This window comes from Pithys albifrons, chromosome 8 (genome assembly GCF_047495875.1).
Source record: "Pithys albifrons albifrons isolate INPA30051 chromosome 8, PitAlb_v1, whole genome shotgun sequence".
Classification (NCBI taxonomy): domain Eukaryota; kingdom Metazoa; phylum Chordata; class Aves; order Passeriformes; family Thamnophilidae; genus Pithys; species Pithys albifrons.
In genome coordinates, this window is record NC_092465.1 from 22,003,428 (window position 1) to 22,019,542 (window position 16,115).

Here is a 16,115-nt window from a genome sequence, read left to right on the forward strand (position 1 = left end):
TCTTCTGCCTGTTTATTCCAATAGTCTTGCGTGACTGCAGGATACATGTGGTTACTTGCATAAACTGGTATCTAATACCACAAGATTTCTAGAACTTAAAACTTTTCTGCTTCCAAGTATCATGCCCCCACCAACACATGGTTAAAAATAGTGTTTACTGTATACACCTGTTCACATATATGTATAAATAAATCTTTTTCAAGGAGCTGAATGAACCCATTCACCAGCCCAAGGCACACCTCCACTTTAGGTCATTTTTAAGAGGCACACAGAGATCCAAGAATCAAATCCAAAAATGCTCATACAACGGAATTTTGTCCTGACTTACTAGTCACTGAATTCAAGACAAAAATGAAAAAATAAAGGTTGACTACCTTGTATATCTTCCTTCTTCAAGGAACTCTGAGCAATAAACCCTGCAGAGAAGATCACTAATATTTAAATCTCACCTAGGAATCTACTTGAAGTTAGTGTAGCACTTGAACCTGTCACTCTCTGCAATATCAGTGCTCCATTGTCAATTAGTATTTGGACAGCAGAATTGCTCTGCTGTTCTGCTTCTAAGAAAATAATTTCTTGTGTTGACTGAACTTATTATTTTCCTCTTCATTTCTATATTATAAATCATCTTAACCTTGTCACAGGTATTATTAATAACTTCTTGTTACCTTTTTCAATATGACTTGAAGACCAACATTCCCCAGGCATGAGTGTCAACATATTAAGTGTTGTTCAGACATTTGAACATAATATACTCTGTTTCTAAGTCTTCTGTTCTATTACTAGTAGGATAATTATTACAGCAAATGATAAAATACTGCAAAATTGTTTTCTCCCCCCCTTAATAACATAAATAAAAGGAGCAATTAATTTCCTACAATAAAAACAGGCAATACAATAACGTACAAATGTGGAGTTTCTTCATTATTGCATCAAATTGCAAAACGGAAACATATAATTTCAAAAGGCTCATAAGCAAAAATGGAAACACAGCTGATGTTGCATCAGCATGTAGTACAAAACCGTGGAGCTTGCACAGCTCCCAGCTAGTCTCCTCAAATGATGCAGCTAACATTTCTAAATGGAAATACATAACACAGAGAAGCTTCTCCATTTTTAAGGCCATACTGCCAGAACTTAAGGCTGTTTTGCAAGATGTTATTTCTATATGTCCACCCAATACTATGACCTTATGGAATCACCAGTTATTTTAAAACCTGTCTATCATGCATAGCTACATCTATAGCTTTATTGAACATCTTCTGACAGATAGCAATAATGCTTTCAAATGGAATCAATGTGCATCTAAACTGATACACCTTCCTCTACACCCCATATATTTACCAGATGTGTTTTTAGACCCTCTTTCCACACTGATGTTTTGGTTTGTTTGGTTTTAGGTTACTGATAAAAGGTAATACATTTTCTTTGACATCTCGTGCAATTTTACGAGTATTCAAGGCACATTCCCTGCTTTGCATGGAAAATGTATTTGCACAGTTGTCAGAATGATGGACAGGGGGAGAATGATAGGAAAGAGCACTGATCTTTGCTTGTTATTACATACAATAGCCCAGTAGGAATCATGATGTGTTGGTGAGACAAACTGTGTCCCATTCTGGAACATATTAAGTTTGTCTCCAGGACACACATGACTTCACTAGGGTGTCTAACCTCATTCATAATAGATGCTAATCTTTTCAGGGCTGACTGATGACAGCACTTCCTGCCCTTCACGGAATTAGAGCTGGGTTTTATCAAAGGACTCAAACTGCCTGCTAATTAGACTAATTCCCTTCATCATGAATTATTTATTTCCACTGGTAACCGACCACTGTGACATTAATGGGTTCTGCTCAACTTAGTTTCATACTAATATACACTGTAAGTTTAAATGTTTAAAAACTCCTGATACTTCACTCCAGGTCAAGTGTATCTTTTCACATAACTCTTGGTGTTTTCAATAAGGTTTTGATAATTGAAGACAGTTAGAATAAAGTACTTATTTGTAAGAAGAAAAAAAAAAGGAAAAGAATGAATAATTTTAAAATTCTGAAATCAAGCTGTTGGAGTACTTTTTGTCCCAAATGTGAGGTAATATGTACATATTTGACTGATAATAAAAGTCCTTTACTGCACTAAGAGGGTTTCAAGGCAATTCACAGAACTGACAGCATACCCTTAGCCAGAGCATGTACTGCCTCTGAATTCAAAGTTCTCAGTCAGTTCAAGAAGATTTTTGGGTTTAGCATCAAAAATAAGTTCTTTACTTAGGTAGCAAGTATCAAATATACAAACAAAATAGAGAATACCTGCAGAACTGCAGCCCAGTACTGCAGGCCAAAGGCATAGTGTGGGTCATCAGTGAGACATAACTGGGAAAAACATGAGGCATCATTCTGGGACATCTTAGCAGCAGGATCTGAGTAGGGTAACAGAGGTCATCTATGCAGTATGCACAACGTCTCAGCAAGAGACCTGATGGCTGGTTTTTGGCATTGCTGTTCAAAAGTTACATTGACAAGTGAGAGAAAATCCATGGAAGAGCAAAAAAAAAATTTAGAAAACATGACCAGCGGGGAAAGTTTGTTACTTATGTTTAGAAATGAGTATGGTGACATCTTCACTTATGCAGAAGAATGTTATGGTTAGGCTGGTGATCTGTTTCCTCCATGTCTACAACAAGCAGGACAAGAAAGAACCATTTCATTCTGAAGTCATGAAGATTAATTGGGAAAAGGTTTCCTAGCTGCAAGGACAGAGAAGCACATATCCAACCTAAATAAGAAGGCTGTAGAATTCTCACCACTAAAAGGTTTTGGCTTAGACTGTAAAAGAACTCAAGGGTTAAGATAAAGGCAGTTTAGTTAAGCAAAAGCAAAGCACATGGGGAAGCAAATGAAAACAAAAGATTTATTCTCTACTTCCCATCATCAGGCAATGTCCAGCTGTTTCCCAGGAATTAGGGCTTCAGTATGTGTACCAATTGCTGTGGAAGACAAACCTCATAATAACAAATGCTCCCCTGACCACTACCCTCCAACCCTCCTTAGCTTTTGCTTCTTAGCAGACCTCATACAGAATATTCCTTTGGTCAGTTTGGGTCAGCTCTCCTGGCTAAGGCCCCTCCCAAGATCTTCCCCACCCCCAGGCTACTGGGTGAGAGGGAAACATTGGAGATACAGCCTTGATGCTGTGTGAGCACTGCCCAGCAGGAGCCAAAAACCTTCCAGGCACCAGGGCAAAGCAAAGCACAGCACTATGAGGAAAATAAACCCCATCTCAGCAAGGTCCTATTTACCTGAACTCTTTTCAGATTAAAAGACAACATACTACTTGCCCACGGATGTCACTTTTAATCACTTCTCTTGCAGCAAAATTGAAAGATTTTCCACATGATGCAGAGCTGGGCTTGAAGTTCCAATGTATTTTATACATCCTCATTGCTAAATGGTTCATCTTCTCACTCATCTCACAAAGTAAGTTTTATTCTGGTTTGATTATCCTGTCTGTGAAAAAATGAGAAAACCATCCACAACATGTGAGAAGAATCAATAAGAAGCTTCTTTGGGGTAATATTGGTAATGACAAGGCAAGTTTAAAATAGTAAACAGCAGAAGACAGCTGAAGAGTTTATAACCCTTAGCCCAATAAAGACTAGGACTATGGTATATTTCATAAATAGTCTTTCACATGATAGTCATAAAAGAATACATATCTTTCTAACACATAGTGAGAACACTATGTAGGCATTGGAAACCTGATAGAAATGAACAGAGATGAAATTCAATAAGCTCATGTACATTTCTATCACAGTGTGAGATACTTTGGCTGTGAAAATAAAGGTGTTATTTTTCCACTGTTGAAATAATACAGAATCAATAAGAGGCAACTGTGAGCCTCGATAACATCAAAGGGTTTCTGTTGACATTCACAAACCAAATGAGCAGAGCTCTGCTGGATTGAGATGTCACTAGAAACCCCAAGATGGCATTACAGCCCTGTTTTTGTAAGTTGTGGGGTTTTGCAATAAACACATCAAACTGCCTTTTTATTTTAATTGAAAAGTCAGTTTTTACATTTCTTTCTGTTTTTCCTCCTCATATTTTTTCCAGGTTGTCTCCCATCCTCCTTTCCTCCCAGACCATTCTCGTACCTCCTGCCCCAACCAACCTTTTCTTGTCTTTCTCTTTTCTCATTTACCTTCTTTCTTTCATAGTTCTCTGAATTCCCAAATCAAAATATTTCTGGAATGGGTGACTTTACTCAGTGTGTTATCAGGTTGCCCTAATGTCACTGCACCAGCACAAACCATTCCTTCAGCACTCCGGACAGACTATCCTATTAAGCCAAACAAAGTGTCATTCATGTACCACTGGTTATTTTTACGGAAAAAGGGTCTCCAAGTAGCTTCTGATGCAGCCATATAAAATAACTTTTGTTTCAGAGCTAATAATATCTGACACTTGAACAGAGACTTCCATTCAATGATCTCAAACCATTTCACAGGCATTAATGAATTACGTCTCACAAGTGTGCCCTGACAAACAGGCTATTCCCATTTCACAGATGGAGATAACTGAGGAGGAAAGAGAGAGGTAATTTGTTATTACAACGTCTCTTAGGGCCCAATTCCTCACTGTTGTATTTAAAGAGTTTCTGTCACTGGCTTCAAGCCAACACTGAGTAAATAACATTAAAGGGCACTCAGATGTTCCAAGCCTTAGTCCTTTAATAGGAGATCTCTTTATATAGCAGAGTATGCTCTCCTTGCAAACAGGAATATAGTCACCACTGAGGACATTTTTTCACAATTCCAATTCATAAGTTACTAAGGAGAAGGACATTTTGTACTAAATTGCTCTACCACCATAAATTAAGCCCAGTCAACTCAACTTCTACTTCCTTAAAAGCCTTTTTAAAGAAGTGGGATTCTTAAGGGGGAGATTTTTTAAAAATGTGACATGAGAAGTGTATTCTGTTGTATAAAGTTAAGATGTGATCAGAAACATATCTTCCAGCATCATGAAAACCAGGTAAGATCATAAAATAAGAGGACAGTGGGCAGATAGCCCTTACAAAATGCACATCAAATAATTTGGATTGCCTGATAACTACTATTTGTTTCAATTAACAATTAATGTTATGAGTGTGTGCAGTATTACTCTAAATGTTCCTGAGCTGTGCTTGTCACAATTGACTGATATCATGAGATGCAATGAAAAGATATCACTCACATCCTCTGTAAAGGTCAGCTCTTTGTAGTTATTTGTAGAAGTATCTGCTTGTTTGACAAATTGGTAGAAGAAAAATTACATTAAAAGATACTAAGATATATTTTTAGATACAAAAGGGGTACCAAAACTTGATGTGAAAGGCCAAGAAAGAGCAGAATAATAGGTGGAGCCATCAAGGACAATACCTTTAAAACAAAAAGGTCTTCACTGTGTTCATGTGCACAACTTAAGGCAGGATAAACATGCGGGATTCCTTATGGAACAAGTAGAAGAAAGTTGATCAGAAAAAAACCTTATTTTTTGCTACTATAGAAAATCTATTTAATTAAAACTGTTCTTGAGCAGAGATGAAAGAGCTAATAGTTGCTCCGGTTTCTAAAACACAGCACAGTGGGAAGAAATTAAAAATCTTGAGCCGACTTTTTTATTGTTTGGTTTGTTTTTTTATAAACCCTCATCAATGAAGAGTAAAGGAAGCATAAGAAGGTAAGTTTCTGTAGAGGCATGAGGAAGTCATAGGGTATTGCATGGGATTGAGTGAATAACTGTATGGGATGTAGAGAAGTAAAGGAGAACCAAACAGATTATTCTGAAAGGCAGAATACTTAGCTGGAATAAAATTCCCTGCAAATACGAGGTGCTATAACACAACATATATAAATTATCCATCAAAATAAAACCATTGTCTCTACTACCAGCCCAGAAGCAAAGCTCTACATGAAGCATATCCCACCCAGACACACTCTGCCAGAAACAATAAAAATGGAAGTAGATACAGATATAGAAATAAACACAAATATAGGGGTCCTTGTGCTATTTATAATGCTTTTGTGTTTCCCATCTCTCTAGAGGAACATCCCCACCCAAATTCCAAGCTAGAATTTGGAAGAAAGATTCTTGTATGTACGTAAGGTACATGTTAAAGACTAAGGTTACCCAAGTCCTCACTCCTGGTTTCTCTCAAGTCTGGCAGCAAGGTCATACACCCCCTCAGGAAAACTGCTCTCCTTTCTGGAGCAGAGGAGCTGGGATTTATAGGCACCTACCTAACGACAACATCCAGCTGCCGCTTTTGAAATAAAAAACAGATCTGTGATTTGCTACAAACCACCTACATGCATAAAAGGAATGCCCCAAATTATGTTGGTCATGGATCCTTTGCAGAATAGTGGTTGGAAATCAGCCTCCATGCTAAAATGGACAATTAGACAGCAAAACCAGCATCATTTGGTTCCACATCTGCACATCAGAGATCCATGCTCAGTTGAAGTTATGTCCCTAATACTCCCAGAGGTAAAGTGAACGTTGGGCACATAATGAGTACTTTGAACAAATGTCCAGGGGTAAAATCAGCAAATAGAAATTAAAATTCTTTTTTTCAGTTTCTATAACTTTCAAAATTCAGGAAGCTGAAATTAAGAGATACCAGCCTTGTTTCATAATATCCAATTATGCAACTACCACTATTTCCAGATACTGGTCTGTGAAAATTACTCTTTCAGTATATGAAGGAAGCAAACAACAAAACCCAAATAGTAAAACTTCGCTATTTATGCATGAGAAGATTTTTGAACCACTCAGTGAGTCATTTCATGGAGCAATTAACTTTCCTTTTTATGCAGATATTTTTTCTTCGTCTGCCACCTTTATAATAGTCCTTTGCATAAATTGGTAAAATAATTCCTCATTCCCTCAGAAACAACAGCTGCATTGTGAACTCCTGAATTGGCTCATCTTTGGAATATATTATAATAATTCAGAAACTGCTGCCGTTTCTGTCAAGCTTTCATTCATACAAAGGTTGCTTCAAACACCCCATGCTCCCTCCCCCTTTCACTGGTGTTGCTGATCTCAGATTGTCCAGTCACTTCCCCTGCTCTCCCAACTCCCTCTCCCGCCTCCAGTCTCAGCCCTTTCTCTCTCAAGCTCGACACAAATCTCCTTGCCTTGCCACTCCCTAGATCTGGCTCTCTGTAGCCTTCCCAGTTGAATTAGACACAAATGACTTGTCTTGACTTCCAAAACCCTTTGTGGCCTATCTGCTCACCACTGACCCTCTCATATTCAATATCAAAGGTCAGCACTTGCTTCCAATTAGTCTGCGAGCCAAGGTACCTTCCTCTGACTGCAATGCTTTCAAAACAAGCCCAGTCATGCTCTTTCCTCTGTTGCCCCTCACACTTGGGGAAGAAATTGTCTATCAGTATCTGCAAAGCCTTCACATTCTGCCTTTTTAATTCCCCCCTCAGATCTTCACTTTGCCTTCAGAAACTGCAGCAAGAGACTGGCTGTTCTTGTGTCAGGGCAGTGCTAAGCAAGACCACAGGAGTTTCCTCGTTGGTGTCGATCCTCCACAGGGAAATGCAGTTTTTGTGTGCCCTGTTTTGCAACTTGCTGGGGGAGTAGTGGCTGATAACTTGAACTTTGTGGGTCCTGCAAAGATGCAAAAAATAATGAACAAGAGAAAGCACAATAGGGAAAGCAGATTATTGGTTTCTAGGGCCCAGACTCAGACACTGCAAAGCTCACATCAGCTGAAAGTTGTTACTGAATGAAAAGTCCTGGCCATCATCTAAAACTTCAGGGTCAACCTTTCTCATTTCAGAGTTGCAAAATCCGGCAAAACTACACACTGCTTACGTGGTTCTAACATAGCTTAAGTTTGGTAGCATTCCACAGATTTGGTAAAATAATTGCTTTCTTGATAAATTCAGAACAAGACTGAAAAAACTCCTACCAAATGCATTAAAAATTTTTACATGCTCAAAAAAAGTCACCTCACTTCAGCATTTCTGTTGCAAACAACTGCACTGCTTTGGCTGCAGTTTTCCCAAAATTTTAGACCAAGGTATACACCCAAGAAAAATTCATTCAGATAGAGGTTATAAGTAACTGAAATTCTATTAGGTATCTGAAATTCATTTATATGAATAACTGAAAACATGGTCATACAATGGTAAGTTTGCCTTAAACTGATAGATGATGCGCCCAGCTCCATTATTACAAACACAGTGCTTTATTATGAAGGTAATTATGGGTTGTTCAGGTGGAGGATGGAGATGTGTGAGTGGGAAGTAGCAGAATGGAGGTAGCTGAGTGGAGTGTAGGTGAATGGCTTAACTGTTAATTTCCTTGCAATTTTTTACAGTGTACATTAGTATGCAGAGGAGTGGGATCTAACTCAAAGAACTTTTCTAAGCAGGGAAGAAATCACACATAATGTGTACATAATCATGTGAAATACAGAAACTCTAAGCACTGAATTATGTAATTTACTTGAAAGTTGTAGCTTGTTGTCAAAAGGGCCTTGATGGGCTTAACAACCTGGAAAAGTAGCTTTTATGAAGTATGTTGTTCTTCAAGAAATGAGCAACAATGCCACTGACACAATGTTTTGCTCTGTCATTTAAATATAGTTACTCTATTTTTACATCTGTGTTATTAATAAATACAGATTGCAAGGAATAAGTAAGTTCTTATAGTGATAGTTTATTCAAAAAAAGAAAGCTGACACATTGCACGTTCTAGATTTTTTTTAAAAATTACTATTATGGTGGCTTAGTTGTCGTAATGGCTCAAAGGTTTTGTGGTCTGGTATTTTTAATACTCCAGTCATCCTTGACAGAGAATAAAGATGGGTTTTCAAGGATCACAGCTTTCAAGCTGTGTGGAAATGCCCATTTCTCATCTTGAAAGTAATCACATACACACACAGATAAAGACAATGATACTTGGGATATTTAGGACAAATTCTGCTAAAAAAGCCCATCTTTTTTCATTGCTAAATTCACTGGGTACCCAGAAATCCCATAGTGCTACTAAAATTGCATCTTTAATGGGCATTTCATCCCTCTGGCAATCATAGCTGCAGCCTTTAGCACTGACATGAAGCCATCACTTAAAAACAGCTTGTCATTTTCAAGTGAATATAAAATTTATACTGTTCTACAAAGTCAGAAGAAAATAAAATCCCAAACCCTCTAGCACCTGTTTCATGAGTATATGTAAATATCTGTACATCTATTTTTAAACAGATATAAAATGTGAAGACTTTTTGCTCCAGAGTTTACATCCTCTCCTCTGTGATGAAATTCTTTCCACATCTGCCTGAAATGTCAGACTTCAAACCTAGTCTGTCTTCAAACTGGCAATACAGCCTTGACCTCTGTATTCAAACAACCACTCCTGATGGACTGGAAGCAGGAATCTGCTTTCATGACATCTGAGCCAACTACACCCTTCAGATCACTTAAATATGGTGCTCATTTTGGTGCAGAGGGCTAAGATCTAATGAGATCAGGCAGAAGAACATTCTGCAGCAGCAGCCAGAGACCCAAAATACGTTTTTCCCTTGTCATGTGATGCTTTCCAGCATACTCCTTTCTCTGCTTTTCCCTGAGCTCAAGGGGACTCTGTGCTATCCTAGGAGGTTGGTGTGCACTGGTATTGGGATAAAACTTAGTTCTTACAGATGAAGAAACAGAAAATTCTGCTAATACTTATGCATGTAGTGTGTTTCACAGAAAAAATTATTGGCTTTGAAGTAATGAAGTAATATATGTCTGATATACCTTTTGTTTAATGTATTCAGAATATGCTTTAAAGCTTTTCTCTAGCCATGTAAGCAATACAATTATTAGACAGAAAAAGAGAGCTAGAAAAAGAAAAAAAGAAAGAAAATAAACAAAGGAAGGAAAAACAAGGAAAGAGAATGAGAAAAAAAAGCCAAAATTTCCAAGCAATTCTTAGATTTTAAGAATTAAGGCTTTCAGAAGAATCTAGATGACAACTATCACAAAATGCAATAAAGATGTAAGAACTGACAATCCGAATTCATCTGCTTGTTTCAAAGGACAGCATGCGGATCATTTTGTTCCCATACTGCACATAATGTGTTGTTTTTGCTTCACTTTCTACGCTTCGTTTGGAATCTTTCAGAAGGACTAAGCAAAACTGAAATTGAACAAATCTAAGAGAGAGCCTCTTAACCCAAGAATACATTTCTCACAAATTGTTTTGCATCACTGATCTGCATTATATTCAGTAGCATTCAAACCATGCAGCTTCTGGTTGAAGCTCTTATTGACAGATAGTCTGAAGTAACACAAAGTATTGTTGTTGTTCCAAATAGCACAATATTGGATGATGGGGAAAATGACATTAACATGCAGGAGAAGTAACAGAAGCCTAATCACATAACTCTACCTTCTCAAACCAATATCCAAGGTCCCAGATACCACACAAGTCACTCAATAGTTATGCAGGACTGGAAATTTGTTTTGACTTTGAAACTCACATAATCATGAGATTATTTTGGCTGTGTTGTGGGTTTCTTCCCCACCAATATCAGATAGCCATTTCAGAAGATTATCTTGATTTCATATAACTTTATCTGAAGGAAAACCAAATTTTCTTTGTCAACACAATTCAGAAATGAAATTGCTTGGGTTTCTATTTAAAACAAAAATTAAATCAAATTTAATTATATTTAACAGTTTGAAAATCTGAATATCAATATTGCATTTTGCTCAACAAAACATTTCCTTCAGCCTGAAACTTTACTGAAGTATATGGGAAATCACACGTGCAAAGTATGTGTGTAAGTATCTATCTGTCTTCATTTAAAATCAGTTACTGCCTAGTCAAAAAAGTCCTTTAAAGTGACTCATTTTAAAATGCTACCAGAGATCAGAGGAATCCGTACTTTTAAAGTTCGAGCATTGAAAGAAAAGTGTGATCAGACAACGTGCTAAAGGTTAGCACACATGCTCCACCAGAAACTTGCTTTTTGTTTTCATTTGCTGCTTTCTGATAGGAATGGTAAGAAGTTATGCTGACAAAGTCCTTTTAAAATCAAGATCATTCCAGCAGGTCTTACTGAGTCTGGTGCTATTGTGTATTGTCAGTTCAATTATTTTAAGTCAAAATTCAGTCATATTTATGACATGCTGTTGGTCTGTTTGTGTTGAGCTTGAGATATTGGTGCAATTTTATCCATCAGAGACTAAGACCTAGTCATAAATACTTCATGACTCTGCTATGCAGACCAATCCGTGATGCACCCCAGCATGTACACAGCTGGGTACAAATATGCATAATACACAGAGTAAGGAGAAACAAGAAAAAGGGACAGCTCTAAAAATTAATGCATGTTCCATAGTTTTAAAATGAAAAAACAAAACAAAACAAAAAACACAAGACATTTTAAAAGGCAATTCAAAATTATCTTTTAGAGAATAATCTTAGAGGTGTTGTAGAGGTCTGGTGCTCATTTAAAATCATTCATTTTTTTCAAGTTTGTCAGTTCCTCCTGGTTACCAACCTGTGCCTAGGCAATTCCAGCAGCCTCTCTGCTGGAAGATGGATGCTTTTGCATTCAGATTTCACCTTATCTGGTCAGTGCCCATTCCCTTACAAAATAAGAATTGCTCATTATTTCTCCTTCCTTTAGTTCAAAATAGCGCTCTGTTGGTCCTAACTTTAAGCACAAGTAGGTGTATTCTACCTTCCATTTTAGTAGCAGTGTCATGACTCTGACTATGTGACAAGAACAAATCTGCTTTTCTTTTACTTGCTTCTTCAGAGTAAAAGGGAGAGCCTTTCTGCAGGATTATGAAAAATTCCCCTGAAGATTTTTCTCATCGCTGACTCTGTGTGAGTCACTTCAGAGCACCGGAAAGCAGCTTCAACACCACACGTACATTCTTTGGGCAGTAAATATCTTATTTTTTCACTTTGGCATCTCCTGTAAACTCTTGGACACTTAGTCACGTGAAACGAACTTGGGGGAAAGTGCTGGATCACACTTAAAACTAGTCAAGTACAGATTACAGAAATAGAGAAGGGGTCAAATGACACTCAGCTGGTGAAGATTTCTGGAACCCTACAAGAGGTCAGAACTCAAAATGTTTCCCTTTTGTCATGTTTTGCTTTCTCTATTTCAGGAAATCTAAATAAATAACAGAGAACCTACCAGGGCTTTCTTTAGTATCTGTACACAGGTGTGGCTCCTAGGTGCCTTCTGAAGAATTCCTGTATGAAGGTCAGTGCTTGGAGAATCTGCTGGTGAACAGGACAGCAAAGATTACAGAGTTATCCAAAACTATCCACCATCTGAATAAAGGGAAAGCAGCAGGTATTGATCAGTTCTCTGGAGAAATGTTGAAAGGGAGTGGAAAGGTCAAAACATGGAGGTTACACTACCTTGGAAAGGAATGAAATCAAGATCAAATGACACAGACAGGACAATACATTCTCAGCATAAAACGTCCACAGCATGTGTATTGAAGCACAGCTGAAATGAAACTATACAAAGTGCACAAACACACAAACACATCAGGGAAATTTATTTTATATCAAAAGAATGAGGCATACGAATGCCAAAATATGAAGTAGGACAAGGCAGGGGGAAAATAGGGAAAATCTTACACAGCCATTAGTGTAAAAGCTGGTAGTATCTGGGACCTGTTTGTTGCAGATCTGTGACCTCAACTGGTTATTGAACAGAATTTTTCAGAGAATAAAACCTGAATATACAAAATGTATCTAAAGCAGATGAGAATTTTAGAACTGCTGAAAGACTAAGAAACACACCTTCTTAAGGTACACATGCTTCTCATTTTACTTTGCAAAACCTTTCCCCCATCTGTGAGCTGTTGTCAAGTACCTTTTCCTTGAAACCTGAGCTAAAACCACTGAGGCTGTGAACTTTTGGTTCTAGCTACCTCTACCCAGCACAACCCAGAGAGATATATCAGACATTGGTTGTTAGGCAAGGGTGCTCTGCCATGAGTCTTACTGCCATAAATACTGCACTGCATGGTTCAATTGGGAACCTAACATGATGACATCTCAAATCAAGGAATTAATTTGAAAGAAAATGTCCAACTGCGGAGCTGAGATAATCAAACAAATGCCTGAAAAGTGGATTAAAGCAGGCTGGAAGTCTTGACAAAGTATTTTGGAAAAAAAGGAGCATGGGGTTATGCTTAAAACCACATGAAACAGGCTAGGTTTATGTTCTTTTTTAATTAGTCAGGATTTTAAAGACCACATGTTACTCAAAAGCCTGAAAAATTTTATACGAAATTGTTTCTAGAAAAACACAGGAAATTCTATGCCTGCAACATTAACTCATTTGGGTTTTATTTCCTCCTATCTTTAAAGGAAAATGAACCATGAAGAATCCCATTTATTCCCATGACTAATGACATTACAAATGTCAAGTTTGGTCCAGTCATCTGTATTTTCACGTAAGCCAACAGCATAGGTGAATAACCATCTGGCAGAGATTCTAGGTTACTCTATATGTTAAATTACTGTTTTACAACTAAACACCTGCTGGGAGAATTGTAACAAATAGGTGAAGCATTTTCCACTGAACACTCTCTTCAGCATCATCTCACAGTGTCTCTCACCATGATTCTAATTGGCAAAATAAACCCAGTTGGTGGAAACAGAGCCACCTCAAACCAAGCTAACATTACTTTTCCTTGGTTTGAGTTTCCACACCAGGAAAAAAACCCCACAAACTGTGCATGTTTGCTCCATGCTAAAAGCCCAGGAAAGGGTATGGAAATACCATGCCAAAAATGCTTGAAATGCTTTCAGCAACACAGGAGTGTAATAACATGAGACTGTATGTGCTCTCAAAATACTCTAGATTGATTTTTCTCCTTTATGCTGCCTTTACACTTGTAGAACTCCCTCTAATTCAGTCCATTTACACTAACAAGGTAGAACTAGTCCCATGTATCAGCCCACTTCTTTCATAAAAGCAAATTTTTATTACTGCCCACAATACAGTCAGAACTGGTTGTGTTCAACTCTCTCTACTTCATCCCAAATGTCAAATTTGTCATTCATAAGTTTACCAAATTATCTCCTACAACTTTCAGAAGTATGCTAGGGAGTGTTCCCAGACATGTTACTTTGGAAACAACATTGGAGTTATGTTGGAATTTGGAGATTAAAAAGAAAATAATTGTAATATTTTGCTAGTATCTTTGGGAAGCTTAATAAAACAGACAGAGAACAGCAGTCATCTCATGTAGCCTTCTGACATGACTGACACAAAGTTTAATCCCAGCTTCCAAAAACATCTAAGCTCTTCCCTTGCCCTGCAGAAGGGTGCCTGGCTCAGGTCTGCAGAGCTTTTTGCCTTTGGCTGGTCTACTCAGGTGAGCTATTGCAGAGAGTCAGTAGCTAAATTTCATCTCACACATACCTTTTCTTTTTACACCAACTTGAAGGTGAGGGAGCTGCTCTTCAGTACCCATCAAGATCAATAAGAATATGATTTTGTTATTTCTGCCATTCAAATTATTCTCCGGAAGCAAAAAGAGAACAAAACAATGTGATCTGAAGTGGAGTTTCCCTAACTTACTCTCAAACAAGGATTAAAAGGATGATTTTTATGAGGCATCCTATAACTGGATTCTGCACATAAAAAGAATGCATCAATACATTGATTTTTCCTCACTAACAAAGATAATTTACCAAAACACTGTGTTTATTACAATCCATTCTGCTGCATTTCTGCCTGGAGAAGCTATTTGTCAATTTTAAAATGAAAAAAACAGCTCTCATTGTTCTCATTTATTATCCTTTCTCACCTTTAACTGTTGACAAATTCTGTCAATAAAAAAATTGCCAGCCATTCTCTCAGAATCTGTCTTGCCAAACCCTTGTAATTCCATGCCAGTAAATAAATGAAGCTCTACTTTGCCTTGGCTAAACAATGCAAATATCACCAGAAAGAACAAGTACTCTCATCTACAATACAAGATCAATTCATAGAACTCTCAGCCTACTCTACAAATTCCCAACCCATCGTAGTGATGTTAATTAGTGGGGAAGAGTAACAAGACCTTTCAAAGTTTTTAGCACTTCTAACTTTGTAATCGCAGAGCACTCTACAAATATAAGTAAATTCTGCCTCATAAGATCCTTCCAAATTAACCTCTTAGGTGAAAGAAAAAATAACACCTAAGGTAGAAGCCCCACCCCTTCCGTCCCAGCCCCCAAACTAACAGCCATATTAAGAATCTGATCTTGTTTCTGGTAGAAATTATTTGCACAGAGAGACACATTTAAATTAATGAGACTATTTTAGCAAATAGCTGCATATCAGTGCAGGATAAGCAGCTCACAATGCAACTGCAATGACAGTAAAATTCCACATTATATTCCCTTAAAAGCCAGTATGGTATAATGTGAAAGATATTGGCTTGGAATCAGAAGACCAGAACTACCTTTTTCTTCAGTCAAAAATTGTTCTGCTAGAAGGAACCTAAAAAGATAAAGTAGTCCAGTCACTTCACTAAAACAGGTAACATGGAAGATACATTCATTACTTTCCAGTAAAGCTTCCCAATGTCTCCAGTTAGCCTGAGATATTGTCAAGTTGCTTTTGTAATAATATTTTTTTAATAATTCCCAGGATAAACTTTGCTGGAAAGTATATTAACGTCTTTTTCCGTTATTGCTCCCACCCTTTTACTTCTTTGTGTTTCCACATTGCAAGTTTTTAAAGCAGCATCTGCTTCTAAATAGGCTTATAATATTAACTAACACAAGTTCACAGAAAACTCTTGAAGTTTTCAGATTGTATCATAAAGCAAATAATCCTAGTGATCTTTAGTTTCTCTTCTAGTCAAACTTTAAGGTTTTAATCATATTAAAAGCAACTAGTCTGATCTCAGTTTTTATTGTAACAATATTCTAACTGTGAAATATTACTGATTTCCTGCCATAATTTCACATTATTGACATCCCTCTCACAAGATACTGTCAAACTACAAGACTTTCTTTTATCTGACCAAAACATTCAAGAAAATGAAGAAGTGTTCTTCTTCTTCACTTTTATTTATTTATTTT